Source organism: Podarcis bocagei (assembly GCF_964188305.1).
Source record: "Podarcis bocagei genome assembly, chromosome: W".
Classification (NCBI taxonomy): Eukaryota; Metazoa; Chordata; class Lepidosauria; order Squamata; family Lacertidae; genus Podarcis; species Podarcis bocagei.
In genome coordinates, this window is record NC_138131.1 from 17,282,269 (window position 1) to 17,290,102 (window position 7,834).

Consider the following 7,834-nt stretch of genomic DNA (forward strand, 5'->3'; position numbering starts at 1 on the left):
CATGGAGCGCTTCAGACCAAAAGTCTTTGGGCAGATTAGCATCGTGCAGATAAGTTTTAACCCCTGCCTGCAGGTCACGCTGCATAACTTCAACAAGCCCATTTTGCCAGGGACTTCGGGGGCAAGATAACTCATGAGTAGTCCCCTGCGCTTCCAGGAATTTCTCAAAATCCTCAGAAACAAATTCCCCACCCCGGTCAGAAAACAGGTTCTTAATTGGTTTGTTAAAGTGTGTTTTTACCCAGTTGCAAAAAACCTTGTACTTCTCAAATGCTTGGGACTTCTCAGCTATTGCATAAGTCCAACAGTATCTACTATACTGGTCTATCAGGGTAAGCCAATACTTTGAACCTCCTAATGATGGTGGGAGTGGCCCAACTAAATCACAATGTACACGCTCAAATGGCTCAGTTACTTTCCTATCTGAGCACCTACCCTTGCGTGCAACCTTAATCTTATTCTTGCAACAGGATAGACACTGCATAAAGAATTTACATGGTTTTAAATTGAGGCCATTGACAATATTCTGTGTCTTAATTACATCAGCAAAATTCAGGTGTCCCAGAATTCTGTGCGCCATGTGGACACACCCAGAATGTGGTCTTACATTCCTCAACCCCTGGCTTGACTGTGCTGCTCTGCAATTTATAGACGATTGTGAGTAGGTGCGAAAATACAGTCTATATAAACCATCAGATTCCCGGGCATACAATAGACGTTTGTTCCCCTCGAAAAACTCACACATAGACTTTAAGAAACGCACAGTTATGCCTTGACGGGCAAAACACCTTACAGACAATAAATTGTCCACTGACGGGCAGTAAATGCAGTTCGCTATTGTAATGTTTAAAGAGTCAAGTTTAACAGTACCCCTGCCAAGCGACTGCAGGACTTGTGAATTGGCTAAATGTACATTACCAATTTCCTCTTTGAAAGAAATAAACAAGCTTCGATTGTTGCAGATATGCTGAGATGCACCTGAGTCGACAATAAAAGAATTCCACTTGGCACCTTTAATTCTTTTACGATCTTTAGTCCGAGCGTGAAAAGCTCACGGCTCGTTTCTGTCTCTACTATACGATGCCGGCTGCTGGGCTGACGACTGTGATTGACGAACAGAAACAGTCTTGGGAGTACTTTGCTTTCTTTTGGCTCTGCAGTCCTTTGCAAAATGTCCTTGCTTACTGCAGAACCAACAACGCTTTGCAGCTTTAAATGCAGTTGTATCACCACAGGTTTGCATATGGCGTTCCTCATTCTTTCTGGAAACAGGAGTGCTTATGGCACAAGCCTCCCTTCTATCCAACTCGCCCATTAATCTTGCCGTTACCCCTTCCACAGTTAATTGTGCTGGTGGAACGGCAGATATCTGGCTAGCTATACCATCAAAGTCCTCATTAAGGGAACATAGAATGATAAAAACATACTGAATATCAGGTATCTCCATGTCCCTTCGAATTAACTCGCCGCGTATTGCCTCCAGACGTCTCAAGTGTGCTGCCAAATCACCACCAGGCTGCAACTTCGTCTGGTACAACTGCTTGAAAAACGTCAATGCAGACGCTGACTCTTTTCTAACATGCACTGCTGCAAGACTGTCCCACATTTCTTTGGCAGTTTTCTTATTTCTTATATAGACTACTTGCTGGTCGCTGACTGCCAAATTAATTATCGCCCTGGCTTTTGCATCTCCTTTCGACCAAGCATTAGTTACAGGGTCAGGAGGGTCATCAGTTACATAGGTCCATACTTCTCTAGAGGTCAAAAGCGCCTCCACCCGAAAAGACCATAAACTATAGTTCTCATCTGTTAGCTGTGGGAAGACCAGAGCCTTCTCAGCTTCAGGAACCCGGTCAACCATTCTGGAACTCTTCCAGACCCACAAAAACTACGCTAACAGGAGAAGGAGTTTTCAAACCTTTCTCAGAGTCCAAAAATATGCAGTCATCCACTCAGCAGCTGGGCCCATAACCAAAGATGTTGGCTTTTTGCAGTATAGTGACGCTGCAGAGAGCTTGCTGGGGAGATCATGCATTAAAAAGAAAGGACTCAAAAATAACTTAAACAAGGTTTTAATAAGAAAAAGAAAAACTCCATTTACACTAAATACGTCAACAAACCAGACCCAACCACCAACCCATCCCCCAGGGTAATGGGAGAGCTAGGTGCTGCTCCTTATATACTACACCCAGATGCTGACACACCTTAATCAAATACAACTCAGCAGCACCTGCTATGTTTCACAGCTGTAAAGCTGGGTCTCGTTATCTTGCTCTGGCCCTTGCTCTGGCCCCTTAAAGACATACACATGGAGTGGAACAATGATGAACCTTTACATTTAAAGAAACCATTCAACATTTCCCCTGCGGTTCATCATTGTGGAACAAAAACATAAAGCATACTTTGTACATGTCTTTCATGTGTAACCTTTGTCAATACTTGATGTAAACTGCAACCTATAATGTTTGGTATGTTTAAGGTACATTACCACTCTCTTAAGAGCAGCCACTCATACTCCTTATTTAAACAATAGCCCACTTTTTTTATTACTTTACGCAGATGATGCTGTAATTATCTCACTCTCTGTTTTGGGTTTAAAAAAATTATTTAAGAGTTTCTCAAACTACTGCTCTCTCAATAATCTCAAAATTAATTATGATAAGACAAAGATTATGCAATTTAGAAAGAGAGGGAACCCAAAAGGCTGTATAATTAATGGACATTTATTACAGGAAGTTAAGCACTTCAATTATCTGGGAATCACATTTAAAAATAATATGAATTGGAATACACATATATGTGCTGCAATAGTTAAGGCCAAAGTGACAGCCCACCATATTAAATCCTACTATTTTTCTCCAGTAGGAAACAGATTTATTCCAGCTGTATTGCAAGTGATTGACATGAAACTTTGTGCCCAACTTCTATACGGCACACCAGTGTGGATTTCAGGTGACCTCAAGAGGTTGGATAAATTTCACGCATCCCTTCTGAGGTCATTACTAGGACTTGCAAACTCTGTAAAATATGAAACAATATGTTATGAGCTGGGAATATTGCCTTTATCAGTAAGAGCATGGTTGAGGACCTTGAACTATTGGATTTTCCTCCATTATAGAGCCCTATCCCCTAATTCTCCACTTTACAATCTTTTGAGTGATAGTGCAATCTACAATCTATCATTGATTTGTAAGAGAAAACTGGATTCGATAGGGCTCACTCTAACTGACTTTGAAAGCTCTGATCCCAAAGATACATGGGAAATTATCAGAAAGACTCTCACAGAAAAAAAGTGTTCTCGCCATGCTTGAGGTTGCAAAGCACAGCACCTGCTCTCCTATCCACTTAAATCTCCCTTTGTGTAGAGATTTCCAAAAGGGATACATGACAAATCTGAAGAAACATGAATCGTGTAGGCTGTTTATGTTGGCCAGATTCAACATGTTTCCCTCGATGGTAGTGAGAGGAAGATACTTAGCTATCCCAGAATTAGAGCGTCTCTGCAAATGCAGAAAACAGGAACCCGATACTCTAGAGCATATATTCTTTTCCTGTGATTTTGGCAGTTATGCCAGAAAACAATTATTTGAGGCCCTAAAATTTAATAGACAGATTTTTACACAACCAACTGTTCAGGACCTGCTGGCGGACAGCGATGATCAAATTACTTTAATAGCGGCTGAATTTTTAAGTGCTGTCCATGAAGAAAGAATGGGCCATGATAAAGAGACTTACTGGTTTTAATGGTAGGTGATGTTGCTGTGTTGTATTATATTATCTTTGTACATCTATTCATTTCTTGGAGTTAAGAATAGGACTAGGATAAATTGTGTTCGCTGAGCCCGTATTTTATACAGTCTGTATATGATGTTTGTTTGTTAATGTGTGGTGTGTTATGCCTAATAAAGGATTTTGAATTGAATTGAATTTATCTGACCTTACATTATTTCTTCAAAATGTAACCACTCATATTCCTTATTTAAATAATATCTCAGTTTTTTTATTACTTTGTGCAGATGGTGCGGTAATTATCTCACTTTCTTCTTTGGGTTTAAAAAAAATATTTAAGAGCTTCTCAAACTTTTGCTCTCTTAATAACATCAAAATTAACTATGATAAGATAAAAATTATGCAATTTACAAAGAGAGGGAACCCCAAAAAATGGATAATCAATGGACATCTAATACAAGAAGTTAAGCATTTCAGTTATCTGGGAATTGTATTTAAAAATAACATGAATTGGAACACACACATCTGTGCTACAATAGCTAAGGCTAAAGTGACAGCTCACCATATTAAATCTTATTTTTTTTCTCATGTAGGAAATAGATATATTTGTTGGTCCGGTACGTTTCCACAGCAAAAGAATTCCTGGACTTGTAGCAGAGCCTCACAGCGAATGCTTCTTGTGTGAGTGAGTTTGCAGAAGAGAGAGTCCACAAGCTGTTGTTCTTCTAAACTAACAGCTTTATTTACACCAGACAGATAAAATAACAAACAGACCATCAGAGACAGCCAGCATGGCTTCTGCTTCTTTCGGCAGAAAAGTGAAAGTAACTCACAGACAAAGAACTCAGCTTTCTGGTATGTAGAGAAAGCTCCTCCTCAGATGCAGGACACACAAAGATGTTAACACAGTAAACTCCAAACCTCACAATATTCCAGCTGTATTGCAAGTGATTGATATGAAACTTTGTGCCCAACTTTTATATGGCACCCCAGTGTGGATTTCAGGTGACCTTAAGAAGTTGGATAAATTTCATGCATCCCTTCTGAGGTCATTATTAAGGTAAAGGGACCCCTGACCATTAGGTCCAGTCGTGGCCAACACTCGGGTTGCGGCACTCATCTCGCTTTATTGGCCGAGGGAGCCGGCGTACAGCTTCCAGGTCATGTGGCCAGCATGACTAAGCCGCTTCTGGCGAACCAGAGCAGCACACGGAAACGCTGTTTACCTTCCCTCCGGAGCGGTACCTATTTATCTACTTGCACTTTGACATGCTTTCGAACTGCTAGGTTGGCAGGAGCAGGGACCGAGCAACGGGAGCTCACCCCGTCGCAAGGATTCGAACAGCCGACCTTCCGAACGGCAAGTCCTAGGCTCTGTGGTTTAACCCACAGCGCCACCCGCATCCCCTAAGGTTATTATTAGGACTTGTAATTTCTGTTAAATATGAATCAATATGTTGTGAGTTGGGAATACTTCCTTTATCAGTAAGAGTATGGCTGAGAACCTTGAAATATTGGATCTTCCTGCATTATAGAGCTCTATTTCCTAACTCTCTCCTTTACGGCCTCTTAAGTGATAGTGTAATTTACAATTTATAATTGATTTGTGGGAGAAAATTGAACTCAATAAGGCTTCATCTAATTGACTTTGAAAATTCTGACCCCAAAGATACTTGGGAAATTAGCAGGAAGAATCTTACTGGAAAAAGTGTTCTCTCCACTCTTGAGGTTGCAAAGCACAGCACTTGCTCTTCTCTCTATTTAAATCTCCCTTTGTGTAGAGATTTTCAAAAGGGTTACATGACAAATCTGAAGAATCATGAATTGTGCAGGCTGTTTATGCTAGCCAGATTTAATATGTTTCCCTCGATGATAGTGAGAGGAAGATATTTAGTCTGAAGATTTATTGCTCAAAGAGAAAAGGTCCAGCAGGCTTCTGCTGTGCAGCACGCATTCCAAAGCTCTGAGCAAAGCAGAGTCACACAGCAGAATTATTTACAGCAGAACCTAGCCATTATCCAGCAATGCACGGAACATCGCACAAACGTGTCTGTCCTGGACAAAAGCGAAAGCAGACAGAACAAAGAACTGAGACTCTTGGAAGTGAGAGTCTCTCCACCCCACAATAGGCAGGATGCACACTCTGAGCTGTTTAACCCTGTAAGCTCAGGTTCTCCTCACATTTAGCTCTCCCAGAAGCAGAGCGCCTCTGCAAATGTGGTAGGCAGGAACCTGATACTTTGGAGCATATTTTCTTTTCTTGTGATTTTGGCATTTATGCCAGAAGACAATTGTTAAAGGACTTACAACTTAACAGGCTCGGTTCTATGCCGCCAAAGGTTCAGGACCTGCTCTCAGACAAGAATTATCAAATAACTTTAATAGTGGCTAAATTTTTGAGTGCTGTCCATGTGGAAAGTCTGGGCCATTACAGAGCGATTTAGTGGTTCTTGATGTGGCAGTGTTATACTGTATTATTTATGCAAATTGATTTTCATTGGAGTTGAAGATCTGTCTGGGACAAACCTTGTTATGCTGAATTTGTATTTTCCACAATTTGTATACGGTGTTTGTTTGATAATGTGTGGTTTGCTATGCCTAATAAAGGACTGATTGGAAAAAAAAATAGATCCATTGTTCAATATGCGTCTTATATGTTTCATTTCCTAATTTGTTTAAAAAAACCCTACATTATTATGTATTGTTGTAATTGCAGAGTCCTGTGCACAACGGAATGATGAGCAGTACGTGCCACATGCTTAATGTTGCTTTATTTTCAGTTCAATGTAGAGAAATTACAAACATGCATCTTGCCTCTGCGGGAGCAGAGAAGCAACCGTCCTTCTCCTCGGAACAAAGAACACCGAGAGAACAGTGAAAAACAGGAAACCAGTGTACGTCACATCCAGCTTCCCATTCCCGTGGGAAAACCCAAAGTACTCTGACTGTGGAATGTAAACATTGTCTTGTGACAAGCACTTCGCTGCACAGTGAAGAGAGCAGAAACCAACATGTATATCTGTATTATTTAGAGTATGCATGGCTGACGAAGCCCAGCAGGGAGAAACAAGGTATTATTCCAGGAATCCTTGTCTTAAGTTCTTTCATCTGATACCTGCATACAGCAACTATATTTTGCAAAGGCATATGTTAAGATCTTTCATATCGTTCATCTGATACCTGCATACAGCAATTGCATACAACAACTATACTTTGTGGTTCGAGGACCCGAACCCCGCGCAGTGGAATGAAACACAAGGACACGTGATATAAGGTTAATGGGCAAGAAAAGGCCACAACTTTATTGATTACAGCAAGTGAAAAGGTATTGGCTTAGGCATTGGATTACGTGAGCTGACTCCACCCCACTCGGAGAGGGGTGAGTCTAAAAACCAAAGGGGGTTTATTCACCAGTAGGTGGAGCCTGTTGATGCTAATCCAACTATAAGCTCTCCCCTGATGTCACCGAGGGTCGTGCCATGGCCTCCCGCCAAGCAGGCATCGGACAGAATACACGACCGCCGGATTCCTTTAACGGAATACCCAAAAATTGAAGGCGCAGGCGATGGCCACACCTAGCCCTTCGACACCACAACACATTATTCCAATGCCTAACCACCACCCGAGCCCAAAATGGGCTCGCCGCCAATACCCTCACAGCTGTAACCAATCCCTGATGCTGCTGATGATGCTAGTTAACCAAATGTCATTCCCTTGGTCTGAAAGATGAATCCCATCATTCCGGTACAAGGTTTGGACGCCAATCCAGGTACGGTCATGAGAGATGACTCGGCCATACATAAAGCGCACCCAACGGGCTATTGCACGATTTAAGAGTTTCCTGGATTTTTCAATGGCCATACAGTTCTGCACACCGTGCCACACAATTCTCTTCAGGAAGGAGGACCAGAACACCGTTGTTCCGGGACACAAGGCAGCAATCTCATCCAAATCTCTTTTTATGTGCCACGACAAGTCCACACTTCTGCTAACAAGGTCATTTCCCCCTAATTGAAGGATAAGGATGTCAGGAGGGCCAAACGCGGCAACTCTCCCTCTCAGCAATGGCATAAGCTCTTCCCAACGCATGCCTCGTCTCGAAAAC